This window comes from Mytilus galloprovincialis, chromosome 8, assembly GCF_965363235.1.
Source record: "Mytilus galloprovincialis chromosome 8, xbMytGall1.hap1.1, whole genome shotgun sequence".
Lineage (NCBI taxonomy): Eukaryota > Metazoa > Mollusca > Bivalvia > Mytilida > Mytilidae > Mytilus > Mytilus galloprovincialis.
The window spans coordinates 39311484-39335615 of record NC_134845.1 but is presented as its reverse complement, the minus strand read 5'-3'; the positions used below and the strand labels follow the sequence as shown (position 1 = coordinate 39335615).

Here is a 24132-nt window from a genome sequence, read left to right as displayed (position 1 = left end):
CCAATAAAATAATGATTATTAAAAGTAAAATAACAGAAATACCGAATTCTCAGGTAAATTGTAAACGGAGCGTCTCCCAACAAATGACAAAAACAAAAGCTCAAACACATCAAACGAATGGAAAACAACTATCATATTCTTCACTTGGTACAGGCATTTCATTACGTAGAAAATTGTGGATTAAACCTAGTCGTATGGCTAGGTAAACTTCTCACGTGTATTTCTACATTAAAGTGGAATTAGTTATTATACAGACAAAAAAAATTATGATTTTTAACATATTTAAAAGCGGAATATTGAAATAATTCGATATCAGCTATCAATTTTTGGTTCATTTTGTCAAAATGTGCAAAAAAACATCACAGATGAATTATCATATTATGTTTAGTACAAAATACAGCAATTTTGTATATCTGATAAAGGTTCTTTTTTCTAGTCTGTATCACCTACCCTGTATCGCATACCCCGTATCGCATGGCTAAACCCGTATCGTATTGCAAAACCCGTATCGCATACCTGGCATGACGTCACAATTCAAAAAACGTAAAAGTTTGACCTTTGACGTTCAGTTGCTGTATTTCCTGGCATAGGAAAAAAAATGAGTTCTCGCTAAAACAAAACCGTCCTATCATTTCAACTAAAGTCGATAATTTTTCCAAAAAATATTACCCAGTAACTTTACGAGCGATTTTTATATATAAAAAAGACACAAAAAAATGTAGAAATAGATGAAGTTATATTGTTTATTTGGTCATAATTTTCATGAAGTTTGTTTTATTACCTGATGGATTAAACACAAATGCAAATTGTTAAGGTTGAAATTTTGGTTAGTTGAAAATGTAGATAGCAAATTTTTCAAGAAATATTTGTCTTGCTGTTCACCTCTTCAGCAAATTAAAATGATCATGAATGATATCATCGCCAAATAAGCAATAAAACTGTAAACATTTCTACATCTTATATTCATTTGATAAATGTTAATTTTAGTTGAAATAATAGGACAGTATCGTTAGTGAATGCATTTTAATACATGGTCTTTAACATATATTTGGAATGTAATAAGATTATAGGGGCACTACGATATGAATATAATGCAAATAAGGATGTCCAAAAAAAAAAGCAAGTCTACTGGAAAAATACAGAAAAATCATTATAGAATTGAGAATGGTAATTGGGAATGTGTCAAAAAGACAACAACCCAACCATAGAGCAGACAACAGCTGATGTCAACCAATGGGTCTTTGCTAGCTTATAATTTCAGACGATAAAAAAAAATGGATATCCCATAAATCTGATTCTATCAAAATATATCATAAACAGAATAATACATGGCAAAATCCGTATCGCATGCTGTATCACCACTCGACCAATATCAGCCCTCGGGACATTCGGCCCTCGGGACTGATATTGGTTTATCGTGATGTATTATTCTATATTTATCTAATATGTATTCACGCGACTTTTTAATCTAAACCGGAAACGGGTTGCGCTTAACTCTATGTTTATGTAGCTAGAGAAAGGTTTCGTCTTTGAAGGTAAATTATGAGAATGATACATTTAGAAACATATCTTCGTAAGTAATTAGCTTTTTCAAGCAAATAGTCTTTGAATCAGGGTTTTTAGAAGCCTTAGATTTGTAAGTATTGTATTTCAACATTCTGTAAATTTGTGGTGCTGTGTCTTGTTCATGTTGTTCTTTTAATCACGTTTCCCTTAATCTATTTGCCAAGATCGTTTGCTAGAAGAAAATGACCAAGTTCAATTAAATCTTATGTCATTATTTTAACAGATATGTTTGTAATCGTAAGCACACCTCCTGCCTATATATAGAGAAAGGAATCAAAATCGAACTAGCCGATAAAAAGATGAAATTAAATTAATATTTTAACACAGCAAATTTTAAAACCGCTCTGTTAACTACGTATTCATTCTGTAAAGCGTTCATATATTTGGCATATATAAGCATTTCATATATGTTTTTTTTTTATCTGTAGACAACTAAAGGTCCAGACGAACCTGTTAACACAGCTGCTTCATCCGGGGATTCAGAAGGTAGGTTATATTTTTTCAATTACACTTACCGCCTCCGGGTTCAGGATTTCTGGCTGTGTTGAAGACTCATTGGTGGCCTCATGCTGTTTTCTGCTCTTTAGTCGGATTGTTATCACGTTGACACATTTACCTTTTCCTTTCTTAATTCTATTGTTTTACTGTACTTAATTGATACAATTTTGTCGACTAGTCTCTTATGTCCTTTTCTTTTTGAGTCACTGTAAAAGGATCATTATAAAAATACATGCATATTTCGATAAGGGAAAGTTTAGAAAAATGATGTCATTGTTTAAAAAAATTAAATATGTCTTCCTATAATATAATATGGTAGCACCTATATTCAGAAATATGCAATAGGAAAAATGAAGAGTTCCTTCAATTTTATCAATTTTAGGTCATCCTTTGATAGAATCGTGTCAATGGTTTTACGAATATAAACACATGCATTTAGTTATTAAAAAATATATTTAAATACTGTTCCAATTTGTTGTTAAGGTTTAAATTACTACTAATTGACATTTTTTATAGGTATTCATTCTATTTAAACATAAACTTCAGAATAAATTTTTGTAAAAAACAAGGCTGTCCTAATTATGGTCTTTGTTAATATTAGAAAATACTTTTAAACTGAATATATGTAAAATGTGTACGACTGAATGCTTATAGATAATATCAAATCCTTCGTATACTCCTAAAAACACTTTCATTTGTTGATGAAAAATAAAAAAATATTGCTTTTTTATATAGTAACACCATGTAGCCCCAATGACACCATTGACAACAAATTTAAAATTTTACTTTCATTAAGCACTGAACACAAAACAAAAAACCCTTAGCAAAAGAGAAATAAAAATAAAACAATTCTTAGGTTAAGGGAGTTCGCTTCTCAGTTTCAAAATAAAACCAGAGGATTCCGAAAATCTGACCAAAATTCCAAAACATGACAAGCGAGCTTCCTTAAAAATACCAAATCATATAACATAACATCATTAACTAAAAATGTCAATAGTGTTACTAAATAGTGTCCTTGGTGTTATCAGTATACACCAGTTTGTGAAAACTTGGTATAGGTAATACATTGTTGTACTGTTAAACATTGTTAAATAAGAATTATTTATCATAAATAATATGATGTTTCGCTTGTTAAACATGAAAGAAACACAAAAAAATGCTGATTGTCATAGGATGTTCATCGGTGTTACTAAACTGGTCAATGGTGTTATTAAAGTGGTCTCACCATTGACGGTAACACCAATGATTTACAGGTATATTTTTAGAATGAGTTGCAAAATATTAAGTGCTCCATTCCCCTATTATATATGTTGTCCCTGGTGCATGTTTCTACAATATATATCTTTTCCTCAATCAAAGTTTAGAAAAGCTTTCGAAAAATCATTTTATAAGGGTACACCATTGTCACTTTTTTCATTTACGATATAGCTTTTACCCCCTCTAAAGATTTTTTCACTAATTTTCAACACAGGTTGTTGTTTTCTTTCGCATAACATGCTTACAGGTAACATTGCTTGGGGATAAACTATTGTAAACGCTGAAATCTTGAGAAAGATTACTCTTACCCAACCAATTTGCCTTTTAGTTACACCAGTGACTTAAAAAAATAAGACTCCTCATTTAGTGGCAATCTTTTATCATAAAACCAACATACCCCTCCGAAATCATTAAGCAGTGTTTGTATGTATCAAAATGCAATAAATAGTTATTAATTCTAATAACAAATGATATGAATGATAGTCCTATTTAGTTAAAGAAAAAAATAACAGTTAATTCTGGTTATATCCAGTTTCAGAAAACATTAAGGATGTTTTTATAACATTTCATACTGTAAACTGTATATAGTGTATCACAAAACATTCATTTCTCTAATTTTTGTGCTATTTTCACATTTCCTGACCGGTGTGAGAAAAATATTTCTCCTCACTAGTGAAAAATCTGTTCTCGGCAAATGATTAGTCGAAAATTGATTATGACGTCTACATGTTTTGTTTTCTTCTGAATTTTCCTATTGTGACGCCATGAAAAAAGGCGGCAATGCCTGATGACGTCGCATATAAAGAACACAAGTTTCTGAAAATCTTTGAAAAAGAAGGATAAAAATCATTAGAGAAACAGATTCCGACACTATAACTCGTGTATTACGATATTTCTCCACTCTCGACAGTTAAATTTTTGTTATTTAAAGAGCTCGGCAAGCCTCGTGCTTTAAATAATAAAATGTAACTGTCTCGAGTGGAGAAATATCGTAATACACTTGTTGCAGTGTAGGAATCTATATATCTAACATTTACAAGTGTTATTTTTTATATATTGTCATGTCTGTGACTTAAAGAGACCAAATAACATAGTTTTGCATGTTGGTTTTTTTTATAATGACCCATAAATGAATTATACACTACATTTTTCAAGAATTTATCTTGATTCCTTGAATTAGAAACAAAATCTGTCCCATATTCATGCTAGACGAATTAAATTAACGTGTCTTATTTTTTTCTTCAGATTTTGAATGGGATTGGCTGATTGGTGTTATAATTGCAATAGTAATTATTTTGGTTATAGTAGCACTGCTTTTCTTTTTCCGAAAGAAAGGATGGTTGAAAAAAGCTCACAGAACTGCTCCTAAAAGAAAACTAGCAAAGGACGAAGAAATGGATAATGGAACCAAAACTGATTCAAATAATCCCTTAACACAAACATAAGACAATTCCATCATCTACGATTCAATGTAGATTACTACAAACAATATTATTTTAATCATGTTAACTTGTTAAACTGTTGGATTTTCTGAAGCAAGGTTTTGATAGTACGTTGGGTGCTTTGGTTACATTTCTAATTTATAGATATATGGTACAAAATGTTTGTTTACAACTTAACTTATGTATTTTATAGCAACATATTTTTGGTCTCTCCATTCTTCTTATATATATGTTATGAAAGTTACCATATGTTTCATTTAGGATTATACATGTGTATGTTTATTTTTGTATCCGGCAATTGTGATATATTCGTTATTTTATTGATCAAGTCAATATGCATGCATTGTATTTACACAGATGGATGTAAGATAACCGTTTTAAGGCCCGTTTTCAGTGATTTCATTTGACAATTTCTTGAATTACAGAAACGAGGGGAACACTTCAAAGAAGAGGGCTACGAGCACGTGAATAAGTGATGTCATGTCATATAACATTAAGGAAATTCTAGTAGGTTTTTAAAACACCATGAAAAAATAACTGGTTCAAGTCCTTGCTCATACATCAGAAGTGAGTTATAGGTGTATTTGTATTGCACATTATTGGCAAGCTTTACTGGCTGTCTGATGATGATTTGTTGACACTCTGAATGGATCCAATATCAATATATAAATAAATTCAACATAGATACCAGGATTGAAATTTTATATTTGCGCTAGACGAGCGTTTCGTCTACCAAGGACTCACCAGTGACGCTCGAATACAAAAAATGTTTAAAAGGCCAAATAAAGTACGAAGTTGACGACGCAATAGCCAAAATTGATCATTTGTTGTAGTTTGAATGATGAGTTTGAATATCCCTGTGGTATCTTTTGCCCAACTTTTGTAGCATTCTCCGACGATGGCAAAGCTTTTTACATCAGTCTTTATTTTAGTTATTTAGACAAAACACATCTTAGCTAGCCACGGGTTACGATCCATTGCCCTCCAGTATTAATCCGCCAGGGTGGAGAAGTGGGGGAGTGGGTAGTAATCCTTGGCTAGCGGAGATGGACAGAACAGGGCTTTTTACAAATAAACAATTAACAAAAATGTTAACAGTAAAACTAAGAATAAAATACCTAACTTGTCATAGGCACATCAATTTGCAATAATTTATTTAAATCATTTTTCGCAAATAAGAACGAACCCTCAACATCGTTCCAATATGCAAAAATGTAAGGAATTATGAGAAATAATCACGAATTTCATACCAAAATGACGAATCCTGAATTTTATACAAATATGCAAGCATGACAGATATTTTTCAGAAAACAAATGGCCAACATCATACCAATTTTAATATCATTTTTAATATTTTTAACTGCATATTCAAAATTTGATCTTAAACTTAATACTCAAAAGTAAAATAACAAAAATACCAAACTCCGCGGAAAAAAATGGACATATCAAAATGCAAAATCAAACGCTCAAACGAAAGGATAACTATTGTTATATTCCTGCCCGTATTTATAATTTATATTCGTCGGTTCATATTAATCATTTCATAAAGAATTTGAAAACAGAAATTAATGGAAAGTTGACGAAATGATACAAATGTACAAAACAAAAATATTTCCTGAATCGTCAAAGATAGAAATGTAGTGTTTAAAGTTTGTAATATCTCCATAATGATCTTACTCTTACGTAATCTTCATGGTTGTAGTCCTTAACGATGTGTAGTTCAAAGAGGTATAATTCATATTTATAAAAAAAAACACATTCTAACTATTTCTAAAAAAAAAAAAAAAAAAAGAAACCGATTTCAAATAGAAGTTATTAATTCGAAATTAGTCTTGAAAATTTCAAATGATATAGGGAATATAAAAAGACTCATTTAAATAAAGGCAACAGTAGTATATCGCTGTTCGAAATTCGTAAATCAATTGAGGTGTAATACCACCAATTAAAAATCCCTATATGTTCAACCAAATTTTACAATTATCACAGCTTTCTAAATATTTTACCTTAAGTTTAACTCCAAGGAAACCAGGTATATCCTGAATTGTACATGTATCACCTTTCTACATGCCAACTTTCAACCAATGTTTAAAGTTTTATAACAAATTTCTGATTTTGAAAACACAGGTACTACCAAAATAACTTCCCGTTTTCTGGAAATCTTAAATTAGTGTACTATGTAGCGCATTAATCCTGAATTTTTAACGCAAACTCATAGACAAGTGAATTTTGGCTCAAAATGGTCGAAATATATTTCCCTTTCACCAAAAGCTTAATTTCTGCAAAATTGTTGGTTTTGTTAGTTTAAGTAAACAGTGACATCAAAAGCACTATTTTGTGTTAGAGTAGGACTGCTTTTACTGTCTCAAATTGAGTTTACCTATCAATGCGGAGCGGAGATTTGTAAACGGATATTTGCGACAGTAAAATCTACGTTTTCTGAAGGCCAAGCTTAAAATACAATACAGTTATCTCCATTTTAATGCTACATGTCATTTAATAAATATTTTGGCTTAAAAAATGGCATAAATGAAAAAGTCTGCGAAACTGTTGCATCATGTGAGGGAAACACATCAAATATAAGAGGTGAACTACGACACAACCTTAAAATGTAACACACACAGAAACGAACTATAATATAACAATGGCCATTTTCCTGACTTGGTACAAGAAATTTTAAGAAAAGAAATCGTGGGTTGAACCTGGTTTTGTGGTATTTAACATATACATGTAGATTGAACTAAAAGACATGCGCTAGCAAAGTCACTGACTCAAGACAAGAACATGAACTTGCGGGGGTCACGTTTTGAATGAATATTACATGATATTAATATATATATAAACAGATACATGTAATTTTCATCGTGGTGGTTTAAATTATTTTGTTTTATATAACGATAAAAGTCGTCAACTCATATCATTCGTCAAATCGTGATAATTTCTTTCATGTAGTTCAATGATTCATAGACTAAAAGTAAACGTATGTGTTGTTTGGGTGTGATTATTGAGCAATAAATAAAAAAAAAATGTTTCGAATTATCCTTCTTTATACCATTTGTATTTGGTAATGCGCAGCCACTTTATTGCAACAACATCATCTTAGTTATAGACTTACCTAGGTCAAAACAATTCTTGATACGCACGCCAACGAAATCGAGGACATAAAAAGGGATGTTCTGAATCAGAAAAACGAAATAATAAAATTGAAGATGACACTCTCCAATGTGAAACGACTATAAGGTATTCATGATAATTCCTTGTCGATTCTAGATTGAAATAAACAATTAATTTCCCCATAGGCGACAATGACAGCCTTTTTTGAGATGCAGACTTTAGAAAGTTGATTTTTTTTAACGAAACCTTGCTAGAATTACAGAAAAGTTATTCGGACAGTATTTTTTGTTCAAAAAGTATAGGTTCGTGTTGCTTTTCTTAAGGTCATACGATACAGTTACAGGGGAGGTAATGACATTGCTAACGTAAATTGCTATTTTCGCGACGTCAAACTACGACTTATCGGGAAGACATTCAGTTTCGCTTGAATCTTATCATTCAAACTTATTTAACTTGAAAACGAGTTCATGGACCCCTCTTTTTTTAAAATGCCATTTGGTTTGATTACGGAAGACGATAATGTGTGCAAATTTTCATGGAAACGTAAATAGTGCAATTTTTTTTAATTAGATAAATATACAGCAAAAAATGATGTTTTTTTCTACATTCGTGAACATTTGATAAATATGAGTTATTTGAAAAAAAAACAAATTGTATAAATTTAAGCTACATTTAAATAAAACAGAATTTACAAATAAATTAACAAAAACCAGCATGTGTTTATCTTTTAAAACAAAAAAGTTATGCATTTCTGTCGAAAGGAAAATACGTCCACAAATCCGAATTTTGAGCAAATATATAAAATTTCGACCTCATTTTACTCAAAAAGTAAGGTATATTTTTATTACATGATTTAATCAGGCAAAAAATACCCTATATGCAAATTGTCAGCAAACTGTCAATATGGGATCAAAACGGTATCGTATGCCCTTAACGTATTTTGTACTTATCTCCCATGCTTTTCAATTTTGCACTTAAATTACGTGTCTCGTCCTAGCGTTGATGAGGCATCTCATTTGCGTTAGGGCTAAGAAAAAATTTTTGTTAGGCCTTTGTTATAATGCATAATCCACGAAGTCCCTTAAAATAAAAAATAACGGGCGCACATATCAACCAATCAGGATAAGCCATACTGTTGGTTTGAATACCATGCTATGCTCATAAAATGGCTGCGCCCTTACAATCTAATGGTGTATTGTAACTTCTAAGACAACTCGTTATGAAGTCACAAACCAACTTAGAGTCGGCACTATCATAAAGTACTGTCTTGAGATAACACACAACCGCGATAAGCACATAAGAGCATCATCAGAAATAAAATTAAAAGGTTGAAGGTAATTGCTAGTTATTTGTATTTGTAGTTATGTTTAATAAGTGTTTGAAATAAATAAAATCATACTTGATTAAAGAATAAAATGTCCCATCTTACAAGTATGTTATTTTAAAGATGATAGACCTACGTTGAAATTATTAAAATTTTCATATCGTTGCCCTTTGAAATATGATCTTGTCTGCATTGATTCAACTTAAAACTATTGTCTAATCGGTTGTCAGGTGGAATTTTTAAATTTTCACAAACATTTAAAAAAATTCTAATTTAATATTTCGTGGAAGGGCAGACTAGATTTTTTTAGTGGTTGAAGACTATAAACCTTAGTTATCACACACAAATTTTTTTTTTTTTCGAAGATATGTATTTTCATCATCCAACTTGAAAGACTGTCGTCAAATACTTTTTGTAAAAAAAATAGCTATTCAAACACACCTAGTCTGTTTTTATGATTCATTAGATAGGTATTTCACTTGACCCATTTATTTCATCTTTTAGTACTGTGATTTTTTTTATGTTATAAAGTCAACCTGTAGCTTTAATATATAAAAATATAAGAATCTGAAGCGAGATGGTGAATCAAATATTCTTGCTTTGAACGTTTTCAAGACAAAATATTCAACTCAAACACACCCTAACATAAAAAGGTGCACTCGATTTTCTCTTTTCGATACAATTGTTACCAATTATTTAGATTTTTTTCTTGAGTCACGTAATGGAAGGGCAGAAACGAAAATTACTGAACTAATAGATTAATGTGTTCTACGTCCGTGGTAATTTTTTCCAAAAATCGGTGGTAATGCATTTTCTACATCCAACTTGACAGATACACATGTCGTTGACTTTATATCTAATTGTTCTGCTTAACTATGTAATAGATAAATTGAAACCTTATGCAAATGCTGTTTTTAAAATAGAACACTTCGTAATTTAGAAGAAAATTGTCATTTTATTTGTTTCAATTAACTTTTAAATTTTTTGTTACTATAGCAAACATTACAGTAAGCATTTATCGCCTTCTCTAACAAAGAGCTTCGATTCATTTGTTCTGTTTCAACCTGGTATCCGCCTGATAAAAGGCGCATATTCTTATCTTTTGTCAAATCTCTATAATAAGTTGTAGTTTTATCTATAACACGACGTCTTTCAAGGTGTCGTGAAGTTTAGAAACGGTATCAGAACAATGTTCATAAAAATTCTTTGGATTATAGTTTTCCTTGCCACATTTCTTGACGTACATGCAGATACAACGTTGCAACAAAATCGGTATGATGAGAGACTGAACGTGGTTGAGACAGTTTTTGTGAAGCAGCCCAACGAGATCGTAGACCTAAAATCGATTGTTCAGACTCAGAAGAATGAAATAACCCAATTGAAGATGACACTTTCCAAGGTCAAAGAATTACAAGGAATTCATGACAAATCCATTTCGGTTCTACGAAAACTCATAATAAGCGGAATCTGTATATGTAATTTAAAACAAAAAGTGTAGCCTTTTAAAGAAAGAAATATGTGAAAATGACTACATACAAGAGTCATTGCATACATTCATTTCGATTGTCTTATATAATGATAAAAGGCGTATATTCTTATTTTTGTCAAATCTTTAACCTAATTTGTAGTTTTATCTATAACACGACATCATTCAAGGTGTTGTGAAGTTTAGAAACGGTATCAGTACAATGTTCATAAAAATTCTTTGGATTATAGTTTTCCTTGCCACATTTCTTATCGTACGTGCAGACACCACGTTGCAACAAAATCGGTATGAAGAGAGACTGAACCTGGTTGAGACAGTTCTTGTGAAGCAATCCAACGAGATCGAAGACCTAAAATCGGTTGTTCAGATTCAGAAGAATGAAATAACCCAATTGAAGATGACACTTTCCAAGGTCAAACAATTACAAGGAATTCATGACAAATCCATTTCATTTCTACGACGACTCATAATGAAGCCAAAGATAAACTTACAATCGGCAACAGAAGAAAATACTATGTTGAAAAGGGACAATCAAGACAAGAACTTAAAACGAATTTCAGAAATAGTAAAGAGTGAAGTTTCAATTAACCGAGGTCAGTGCTGTTTTCCTTTTTAATAAATGTTTTATTTCATTGTATATGTAATTAAGTCATTTATTTTTGATAAATAACATGATTTCAAATTTCACAGAAACTTGGCATTCATTGTCTAGAGCTTGTTTCTTTGTTGATGTTTCCATGTCATTTCATGAGTGTTCTTTCACCAAACATCATTATGACAAAACCTTGGGATCCACAAAAGTTTTTAAAATACTTATACAGAGACCAGTTAAAGTAGCAGAATGACATTTAAATCATTCTATTTCTTGTATGACCACATATTTCTTACGTTTTGATGACGTATTTTTCAACAGACTATCGGCATTCCAATGGGAACCCATTGTGCCCCTATTCTTGCCGACTTGTTTCCTACTATTATGAAGTTGACTTAATACGGGAACTTCTTATGATAAAGATAAGAAGTTAGCAATATCCTTTAATGTTACTTCCCGCTATACAGATGATTTTCTCTCACTAAATAATTCAAAATTTGGTGACTATGTTAAACGCATCTATCCCATCGAGCTAGAGATAAAGCCTCATATCTTGACTTACATCTAGAAATTGACAATGAGGGTCGGTTGAAATCAAAACTGTACGACAAAAGAGATGATTTCAGCTTTCCAATTATGAACTTTCCATTTCTATGTTGCAACATTCCATCAGCGCCTCCATACGGAGTATATATCTCCCTATTGATACGATATTCCCGGGCTTGTATTCCTATCATGATTTTCTTGATAGAGGGTTGCTGCTTACAAGGAATCTATTAAACCAAGAGTTCCAAATGGTTAGGTTGAAATTATCCCTTCGTAAATTTAATGAACGCCTTCACAAGTTGGGTGACCGTTATTGAATAATCGTTTCACAGACGATATCGGATATGTTCCTTACGTCGTAACTACAATCCCCTTTCCTTTTCATGAATATGACCTACCAAATTAGAATATTTATCGGGTTTGTTATAACATGAGCAACACGACAGGTGCCACATGTGGAGCAGGATCTGCTTACCCTTCCGGAGTACCTGATATCGACCCCAGTCTTTGTTGGGTTCGTGTTGTTTTTATTTTTCTAAGTTGTCTTTTGTGTACTTTATGTTGTCTGTTTGTCTTTTTCATTTTTAGCCATGGCGTTGTCAGTTTATGTTCGATCTGCGAGTTTGACTGTCATTCTGGTATCTTTCTCCCCTTTTTTTTTAATAATCGTTCTCAAATCCTTTACATATTTCTAGACTCAACGTAATGAGCAAATGGATAAATTACTTCTTTTTTTTCGCTCTTAATAAAAAAAAAAGAAGATGTGCTATCATTGCCAATGAAATAATTCTTCACAAGAGACCAAATGACACATAATTAGCACATATAGCTCACCGTATGGGCTTCAATAATGAACAAAGCCCATACCGCATAGTCAGCTATAAAAGTCACTGAGATGACAAATGAAAAACTATGCAAAGAGAAAACTAACAGCTTAATTTAAGTACATAAAATGATCAAAAACAAATATGTAACACAGGAACAATCGACAACAACTGAATTTGTTTATACATTACTTTTTTTGCATTTTACTAAAACTTCATTATGTCCGTTTAAATAACTTATGCAAATTCTATCTTGATTTTATTAATGTATTGTTATTTCAATTGATTTAACCAACTCTTTGTATTCCAGCATCGAGACTTCTAAACGTGGCGACTTCAGCACTAGACATTCGAACTGTTGCATTCTATGCACTTATGAGTCACAATGAATTGAACCCGGGACCGCACCATACTATAGCATTTGATTTAGTTAAAACCAATATTCACAACAGTTATAATAATTTCACAGGAGTTTTCACTGCTCCGATTCATGGAGCATACGGCTTTATCTACGCATTGCGGATGCCTTGTAATACATATGGAACATTTGAAATCATGAAAAACGACCAGGTCGAGGGAACAATCCATGTCAACGTCCAAAATGGATGTTCTGGTCAATTTTCGACTGGAAGTATTGTGATAGTGTTAAATATTGGAGATGCTGTGTATGTTAGAACCCACTCTACCGTAACACCTACTGGTCTCATTTTGAGCGATATTCATGGTGGTCCGTATTTTGCTGGATGGCTGATTTCATCGCTTTGAAAATTTAATAAGATTGCGACAAATCACTTATGTTTAACTCCAACCAACGATATGTAGTCGTGGCATTATCAGTTTGTTTGTGATCTATGAGTTTGGCTGCCCCTCTAGTATATTTTCGCCTTCAGATCTTTCGAGATACTAACCCTCCCTTTTTTGCCACAAAGAGTGGAGTAACAAAACGAGCACTGAAGAACATATAATATAAATGGATACAGAAATGGCGTTTACCCCAAGTTGTTAATCAACTGATAATCAAATGATCCCGTTCTACGCTGTACTGACTTTTATTGCCACAAACAAAAATGTACAGATTTATTTCATAATCATGGATTTGAAAAATTTATTAAATAAAACAAAGTTGAGACAATTCAAAGGATGTTATACAAACATTTGTACACACTAATACTTCGTTCATTACAAATTTGATGATGACATAACCTGAACAAAACGACATTCTATTATACGAGAATATGGTAAAAAAAAACACAATATTTAAAAAACAAATTCTTGTATTTATATGTCCATTCGTTTGATGTGTTTTATCATTTGATTTTGCCATTTCATTAGGGACCTTCCGTTTTGAGATTTCCTCGGAGTTCAGTGAATTCACTTTTTACACAATTGTTATTTTAAGAATTAGTTGACTGGTGTTATCTAGAGGTAAACTAACTGTTTTCTAATTTAAGGACAGTTGTCCTACCACACAAGTTAGATTGTGATTATTTTCATTTTTTTTTTTGTATCGGTATTTCAAATTTTTTACAGTTTACTTTCAAATAAAAAATAAAAATAAAGGCAACAGTAGTATACCACTATTCAAAAGTCATAATTCCATTAAGCAAACATAAATCCAGGAAACATACAATAACCGAGAAAAACACATCAACTATACGATGAACACAACGGAACAACAGAAACACTGAGCTATAACAAAAGCAAACGCCAACATACATAGAAACGGACTGTAAATAACAACTTCTATATTCCTGACTTGGTACAGAACATTTAAAGAAAAATGGCGGGTTGAACCTTGTTTTATTGCTAGCCAAACATCTTGCTTATATGGCAATATAATATTATCATTACAACATATAAACCAAAGAAAAACAACGGACACCTCAATAGAATGTAAGACAGCATACCAGGACACAAACGAAATATAAATCACGCGTCACATGAAAAATCAACGTCACAAAATGTGATGTTGATTTGTGTGATCTTTATATTATCACAGGTTAGTTTCTTAAAATAGAACAAATTTGTTTTATTTATAGTCAAAACTATTTCTTAATGTGATGTATCGAAAATATATAAATCAAACCACACACAAAATAAACAAACAGCGAGTCAGCACAAATTGACACACTGGACCTAGATGTATAAAAGTGTTGTTTTAGTAACTATATTTTCCAAATTTTATCATACCGAGATTAAACTACTGTAGAAAGTATTAAACTGAATGTTTAATAATAAGGTCAAGGTCATACCAAAGCACACCAGTTCAACTGTATTCGGAAGGACTATTGTCTTAATTTCTTTTCCAATACGGTACATCGACGTTGTTGACATACACTGTAAAAGAGCAGAAATCATTTAAATAATTAAAACTAACTCACCAGATATGATTGGCATACTAATGTTACCAATCGTTCTCCTTCTTTTTCAACACCATTGAACTAAGAAAATAGTCTTGAATGACAAATGCCTCATTCTTACTGTGATATTTCGATCGTCATTGATGAATCGTTAGTAGACAAACCACAAAATTCAAATCCGGGTATCTTTGATGAGTTTTACAACCACTGGACCAATGCAATTCCTAGTGAACGTTTTGTTCCCGATGGTATCATCTGTTCAGTACTCATCACTGCAATATAATTGATAAGTTGATTCAGATTTGATACAGTGTTTTGATTGAAGCACGTCGACAGTTATGCAGATATTATCATAATTCAGGTGACAGTTATTGAATATGTGTGAACCATATTACCACCGATAAGCTCGAACTACCATTGCCAGACATTGATTTTTTGGAAAAAAAATTATTGATCTTTTTGGTGTTAAAACTACAGTGCATACATACATTTTTACAATACATAAGTGAATGACATGATATGTATGGCATTGTTATACTATTGATATTTTACGAATAAGACATAGTAAAAATTTACAAGTAAATGATGTGAATACTCAGTATATGATACGTCTAAAGGATACTTTGGAATACATTAAATGTATATGATCATCTCAAAAATTAATTTAGTTAGATAACTTCCATTCCGTCTAATTGTGTTTTCTTTACATATTTCATGTAATACTTTGCCTGTAGAATACAATAATTTAAAACTAAGTTATTAGAATTCAATACACCAAAAATGACACTGTCTTTATTCAAAAATACTTTTACTCCAAAAAAACTAAACACCACCAAATAGAAAATTCTCTCCGAAATTGTTTTATTTCTATACATTCAAAAAATTTATGCTCAACAGTTTCTATTTCTTTACAACTTTGTCATATCAGCGCCAGACATTCGAACGGTTGCATTTTATGCACAAATGAGTCACAATGAATTGAACCCTGGACAGCACCAAATTATAGTATTTGATTTAGTGAATTCTAACATTCACAACAGTTATAATCGTTATGCAGGCGCCTTCACTGCGCCGATCAATGGAGTATACGGATTCATATATACCTTAGAATGTATTGCAAAACGTTTGGAACATTCGAAATTGTGAAAAACGACGAAGTAGAGGGATCCATTCATGTTAATGTCGAAAGTGGATGTTCTGGTCATTTTTCGACAGGAAGTATCATTGTTGCCTTAAATGTTGGAGATACGATGTTCGTTTGATCCCGTAATCCCATATCACCTAATGGTAACATCCTAAGTGATATAAATGGTCTTCCATATTTTGCTGGCTGGTTAATTGCATCGCTTTTGAATAATAATGTTTTAAAAGATAACTTCTTCAATGTTATATTCTAAGTTAAGCTAAGAAACATAAAATTACCACGTGAAAAACTATGTCTTTAGTTTGCAGTACTACAGGTCATTGGCATTCTTTGCTTATTTAGTATTCAGTACTTCGGTATAAAAATTGATTCATTGCAAACATTTTTAAGATTGTCCTTTCATAAATATAAAGATATTCAAGGAACTTTTTAGGTTTCAACTCTCGCAAGCGGCGATGACCTTGGATATAATGGGTGTCCTGTTTGGTCAAAGAGCACTTCCATTGTTTAAGTTCTAATAATTACATTACATGTACGTTTCAGAAGAATCCGTTATTTTGATTGGATAACAACGCTTGTGCGTCATAATAAAATTCATTTTCATATCCCAATGAAGCTTAACATTCATGATGACACGTGCTATCACAAAAAAGTGCACAGGTTATGCCCCCCCCCCCCTTCCCCAAAAAAAAATTAATGGTTTGTTTGGAAATTAGTGACGGAATTCCCAGAAATTAGAGATCCTATTGTAAAACAAACAAAATCCTCGTCCTCGTCCATTCACTAAACTGTCAATGACATGGAGGGGTAACAGAGAGGCGGAGTTTAAATCATGGTTTAAGCCTCGGTCACACATTACCGGATAGCTCGAACGGACGCTTAACGGATAACTTTTTTTCAATCCGTTCATGTCCGTTAGACGTCCGTTCTTATCCGTTCAGACGTCCGTCGATATCCGTTTCATGTCCGTTTAGCGTACGTTTTATCCGTCGACGTCCATTCTGTCCGTTGGAAAATTTGGAGCATGTTTAAAACTTTGAACGGACGTCCAACGGATAAAATGTCCGTTGAACGTCCGTTAGGCGTCCGATTTGTACGGTACTCGTCCGTTTTGTTTCCGTTTCGTATCCGTTACTTGTCCGTTATACATCTGTTGGAAGGTCTGGTAGACAAATTTATCAACGGACGTCTACCGGACGTTTAACGGATAAAACGGATGTCGAACGAACGTGAAACGTACTTCTACCGGACGTATAACGGATAAAACGGACGATGAACGGATCTGAAACGGATAAATGCCAATTGAAAATTTCGCGTCAGAAATAACAATTATTGGTATGTCAGATTTTTGAATATTCATGCGATTCACATGTATTATTATCGTCGCCTTTAACGTTTCTGTATATCTTGTTCATCCGTTTTATCCGGTACGCTTCCGTTAGGTGTCCGTTTTATGCGGTACTCGTCCGTTGGATATACGTTCGACATCCGTTCTGTCCGGTACGTTTCCGTTTCTCGTACGTTGCATATCCGGTTTGTGTCCGTCGTTGTGCATTCGTTGCGCGTCTGTTTTATTCGATCAGCACATCAACGGACTCCCAACGAATAACAATTTTGTCAACGGACAACTTTTATTTTCATCCGTTATGCGTCCGTTCGTCCTATCCGGTAAGGTGTGACCGAGGCTTTAACTTGAACAATAACAGATTAAACCATAGTCCAAGCTCCGCCTATCTACATGAAGTTGCATTTACAAAGTATGTCATGATTCTTTTTAATGGAATAACATATCAATCTTTATATTAAACCATGTTTTTTTTTCATAAACCGAACTATTTAGCAGATTATCAGTTAAAAACTTCAAAGGTGCCTGTATTCAAAAAGAACTTAAAAACTCACTTTTTTCGACAAGCATTTTTTATCCCTTAAATTCGTTTCTGTGATACATTGTGCCATAGACGTTAGCCTGATTTTGATTTATCGAACCTTTCTTTTAACTGGAGATATGTTTCATTTATAATATGTACATTGTATTTTTTTTTTTTTTTTTTTTTTTTTTTTTTTTTTTTTTTTTTTTTTTTTTTTTTTTTTTTAGTAGCACGCATATTTTTCATTTCAGTAATTATATTTTTACATGGTAATATTCCTTTTTCATCTTTTGAATACGTTTTCAAATTTTCAACTTATATTTGATAATTTGTAATAGCAATCTTATTTTAGACTTTTTTGGCTATTTATTTTACCAACTTTATTCAGTATAATTTTTTTACTCGTTTTTTTATTTTGATTCATTGATATATATATTCCACTTTAAAAAAAAAAAAAAAAAAATTCCACATTATTAATCCTTTTATCTAGAAAAGTTTTAATTCTTAAATATTTATTTTGTGGGTTCATGTTTTATATTTTTATCACTGTCTGTGTGTATATTTCGTTTAACATGTGATGTAAAGCGCTTTGAGTAATATTGTTTTAGATTTAGCGCTATAGAAAAATTGTAATAATAATAAAAAGGAAAAATTAATGTCGTATTATATTACAATTTGTTTTTTAAATCACTGATAACAAAATCAATATTAATAACAATAAAATTGATATTCAAAGATCTAATTACAGTTTGAATTGTAACCTTATAGAATAGGATCGATAAGTTTACCAGGATCGTTTCTAAATTTGTTTCTAAATTCCCAGGCACGCGGCAAACAACATCTCCCTAACAATGAGGATGTGTTATCCCTTTTGAAATAAGTTTACTTTATTACACGTACAACCAAGCTTCAACTGATTTGTATAGTTCCTTCTTATGTTTTACTGTTACATCGATCACTGTCCAAGGACACCCCCTTACATGTTTAATCCCGCCACATTCTGTATGCATGTGCCTGTCCAAAGTTAGGAGCTTGTAATTTTGTCGTTTGTTTATGTGTTAAATATTGTTTGTTTTTCGTTCATTTTTGTACATGAGTTAGGCTGTTAGTTTTCTCGTTTGCATTGTTTTACATTTTCATTTCGGGGCCTTTTATAGCTGACTATGCGGTATGTGCTTTACTCATTGTTGAAGACCGTACGATGACCTATATAGTTTTTAATTTCTGTCATTTTGGTCCCTTGTGGAGAGTTGTCTCATTGGCAAGCATACCACATCTTCTTTTTTATATTTCTTACCTATTCTGTTTTAAATCAAGAAATCGAAACCTGATGACCCTGATTATAATTTTTATTTCTTGTAAGCACATTATAATAGTGTTCTTCTCACATTTGACAGCCAAACTTTGCTGTTTAGGTTTTCTTCCTACCACACAAAGTTGGCATTTCCACTAATTAACTACAAAATCTGACAGTTTTACACAACCTGTAGATTAAAAAAGCTCTGTTGTATTCAGGGTGTGCTGATCAATTTTGATAATTTTCACTTGAAAAATATCTTTTTGAAAAAGGCACAAAGCCCACTATCCGGTGTTTCAAAAACAGTTACAAAATTTTAAATATAAAATTTAGAAAGGAAATGGGGAATGTGTCAAAGCGACAACAGCCCGACCATAGAGCAGACAACAGCCGAAGGCCACCAATGGGTCTTCAATGTAGCGAGAAACTCCCGCAACCGTAGGTAAGCTGGTCAATTAAAAATATGTATACTAGTAAAGTGATCATGGACGTCATACTAAACTCCGAATTATACACAAGAAACTAAAATTAAAAATCATACAAGACTAACAAAGGCCTGAGGCTCCTGACTTGGGACAGGCTTAAAATTGCGGCGGGGTTAAACATGTTTATAAAATCTCAACCCTCCCCCTATACCTCTAGCCAATGTAGAAAAGTAAACGCATAACAATACGCATATTAAAATTCAGTTCAATAGAAGTCCGAGTCCGATGTCAGTTAGGAGATAACTGTATTGTATTTTAAGCTCCGACGGCATCAATTGGGAATTTGATGGTTGCAAATTAAGTTTACTAGCGACGCGTTAGCGGAGACAGTAAACGGGTATTTGCGACAATAAAATCCCCAATTGATGCCGTCGGAGCTAAAAATACAGTATTGTTATCTCCATTCTAATGAAACTGACAGAAAACAACGTTAAAACATGTATTTAAATTCTGTCATATGCCGTCTGCGCTTGCGCGTACGTCCCATAGCATCAATTGTCAATTGATGCCATGTAAATAAGTGACGTTATCCAATCAAAATGAACGTTACAAACGTTGTTGTATTAGAATTAAATATGCATGTATTCATTGATAGGTAAATAAAATTCAGAATCGAAATGGGGAATGTGTCATAGAGACAACAACCCGACCAAAGAACAAATAACAGCCAAAGGCCATCAATGGGTCTTCAATGCAGCGAGAAAATACCGCATCCGGAGGCGTACTTCAGCTGGCTTCTAAACAAAAATGTACACTAGTTCAGTGATAATGGACATCACACTTAATTCCGAAATATATAAAAGAAACTAAAATTAAAAATCCTACAAGACTAACAAAGGCCAGAGGCTCCTGACTTGGGACAGGCGCAAAAAAATGTGGAGAGGCTAAAGATGTTTTTGAGATCCCCTTGGCAATGTAGAAAAAAAAAACACACAGCAAACTGTTGGCAACACTCCTTTTGCGCCAATTACTGTTTTTCAGGGGTATCATTTGCGCCAATTTTTTTTTTCTTCAAATGTATCAATTGCGCCAGTTTTCGAAACTCATTTGCCCCAATTTACCTGAACACATATTGATCGTACATATTAAAGATTAATATATATTTAGTATCATTTTTGTCTGAGTGGAAATCTTGCACATATACATGCGACAGACCCACAAAAGTTAGAACGTCAAATACTACGAACAGCATGCAAAAGAAAGGTACAGACAAAGTTTCCGAAAGACCAGCTAAGATCATATGTTTGGAGCTATTCCATCATAAAGAGGAACATCTACAGAAAAATGACTTGAAGTGCATAAGACAGTCTATGTACAGAGAGAGAAGATAACTGTACCCTGCCCTACCAAAACGTTCAGTAGAATTTCAAGAAATTTTAAGTGAGGTAGAGTGATCACAAATAAAGAAGAAGAGTATGTTTTAGTAAAAGATATTGAAAGTGGCATTGTTATTCTCGGTTGTGAAGCCAACTTGAAATTTCTTTGTATGCGGGGCAGAAGATGTTTTTGCTGATGGAACATTTAAGTGTTGTCCGAGGAATATCCAGCAATTGTATACAATACATGGATTCAGGAATGAACATTTAATTTATATTCCACTTTAAGATTGCCTTTTGCCTTCCAAATCAGGAAACTGTAATAGAAAAATGTTTTCTTTGTTTAAGGAATGTTTTTCTTTAAATTGGCGCAATCGTATATTTTATTTTTGTCGCAAATGATACCATGTAATTTTAAAACAGGTGGCGCAAACGTAGCATTAGAGAAAAAAAGTTGTGGTGCAAAAGGACGCATTTTTGGCGCAAACGGATCGTCTCCCAAACTGTTGAGGTCAACATGTAAGATAGGATAGATAGTTTCAAAATATGGGTACTACCTTTGTGTTTCTTGATTTTATTATTTAAATGTTTATATTTCTATAAATAATCATGCGGTAGGTTTCTGGTTACAATAAAATGTTTTTCAATTCCTAAATATGAATGTATATTTTGCCTTTGGACGTCAGCAAAGTAATATACCAATCACTCATCTGTACATTATTAACCACATGCACATGAACTAGTTTGACGGTTTTAAGATACACTAAAAACTCTTTGTTATTTTTGAATAAGATTTATTTGTAGAAGAACAAAAGTATACAAGTATAATAGTCCCATATAGTTGTACAATAGTCCCTGAGACAGAGAGAAGTTTTAAGAAATGTTAGTCTAGCATTCATTTTTACAACAGTGAGACTTTTTAACAATGATTTCAAAAGTAAAATGTTGGGTTTTTTTTAAACGAAGTTTTTAATTGTTTAAAACTTATGATGTATGTTTATAGACCAGTACCTATAATAAGTATAAAGTCCTTGTATAGACTCAAAATAAGAAATACGAAATACACGGCAAACCACTGTGAAAATTTAGTTAACAAAGATTGTATGCAAGTGTTGTGGCCATATACCTTCGTTTTTCTTCTTTTTGGTTTTGTTTCAAAACACATGGAATTGGTTGACCATTTATATCAAACTACATGTAAGAGTCCCAAGTGTTGAAGTTGAAATCATCCCTTCGTAACTTTTATGAAATATGTTTGTCCTAGATTGGGACGGATAATTTCAAAACCGGAAGTTTTATTTATATATATATGATTCCATCTCCTTTTCCAAGAATGTGATCTTCCGAATTAAGACTTATCAACAGGTGTTTACTTGCATAAGCATCACGACGGGTTCAACATGTAGAGCACAATCAGCCTACCCTCCCGAAGCACATGAAATCCCACACAGTTTTTGGTGGGGTTCGTGTTGCTCAGTTTGCAGTTTTCTATATATAAAAAAAAGATGTGGTATGATTGCCAATGAGACAACTCTCCAAAAGAGACCAAAATGACACAGAAATTAACAACTATGGGTCACCGTACAGCCTTAAACAATGAGCAAAGCCCATACCGCATAGTCATCTATGTTGTGTTTGTTTCCTTTTTAACCATGGCGTTGTCAGTTTATTTTTGACTGATGTGTTTGAATATCCCTTTTGGTTTCTTTTATTAGTTGTTTCAAGGATTTGTATAGTACTATACAAATCCTTGGTTGTTTTATGTGAAGAAATTTGGAAGTGAAATCTGGGTAAGGTGAAACAGGGTATCTTTTGCCTTTGTTTTATTAGTTTGATGACTATGTTGCCTACATCTTTATCATAAAACTTAATAAAAATCTACAATAAATCTGCCTCATCTCATAAATTTCATTTAGAAATTAACAATAACGATTGTTTGAGAACAATTCTTTACGACATAGTGATGATTTCAGATTCCTGATTGTGAACTTTTCATTTCTATAACTTTCTAGTAACATTCCAGCAGCATATCGAGCATACATCTCCCAGTTTCACAGATGACAAAATATTGGATTCTTTTGTAACCAATACCACATCCTTTTTTCCTCAAATACGACTGAAAGAATAATACCTATTACTTGATTTGTACTAACAAGAGCAACATGATGGATGCCACATTAGGAGCAGGATCTGCTGGTCCTTCCGGGGCACCTGAGATTACCCTGATGAGGTTGTTGTTGCTCAGTTTTTTTTATTTTCTAGGTTGTTTGGTGAAGTTGTTCTTCTTTCTCAACTTTGGCATTGTTTTTTTTTATACTAATGAGTTTTAATGGTATCTTTATACTCTCTTTTAATTTTTGCTTGCTTATCTTACAAATTATTAGATTAGAAAAAATATTCCAAATAACAAATGAGAGTTGGGAAAATGAAGGAATCCACTACAATGGCAAACATAATACAAAATGTATCAACAGAAATCCAAATTTCAGTATCATTTCAATTGATTTTCTATAGGGTGTCTTTTTTATGTTGTAATGTTACATTGCTGTCTCAGGGTTAGGGTGAAGGTTGGCACCTGTTAAAACAGTTTAACCAGCTGCATTTTTATGCACCAGTCCTAAGTCAGAAGCTTGTTGTTTACCATATAAGTGTGATTTAAAGGTGTCTCTCATTTTAAATTATTGTTTCTTTTATAAAGATTAGATCATTGGTTTTCCTGTTTGAATTGTTTTACACCAGTCATTTTGGGGCCTTAATGGCTTGTTGTTATGTGGGGAGTCAAGGCTCCATGTTGAAGTGCATACTTTGACCTTTAATTGTTTGCTCTCTATACATTGCCACATTGATGGAAAGTTGTCTCATTGGCACTCATACCACATCTTCTTATTAATATAAACAACAATACAAAGGAGCAGTGTTAGAGATTTGTGAACACATTATACTGAATTAACCCTATGACATTTTGTGACAGTATCAAGTTTTTTTTAACCATGTGCTGTGTGTTGTTGTACATATG

At 32.5% G+C, this 24132-nt stretch overlaps 1 long non-coding RNA gene across 1 annotated transcript; it reads left to right on the top strand.

Annotated features, from left to right (window-relative positions):
* Positions 1-10874: 10874 nt before the first annotated feature.
* Positions 10875-13437, top strand: LOC143041904 (uncharacterized). The gene is made up of 2 exons (XR_012967831.1): positions 10875-11277; positions 12957-13437. It is a non-coding gene; the product is annotated as an uncharacterized LOC143041904 (long non-coding RNA).
* Positions 13438-24132: the final 10695 nt, after the last annotated feature.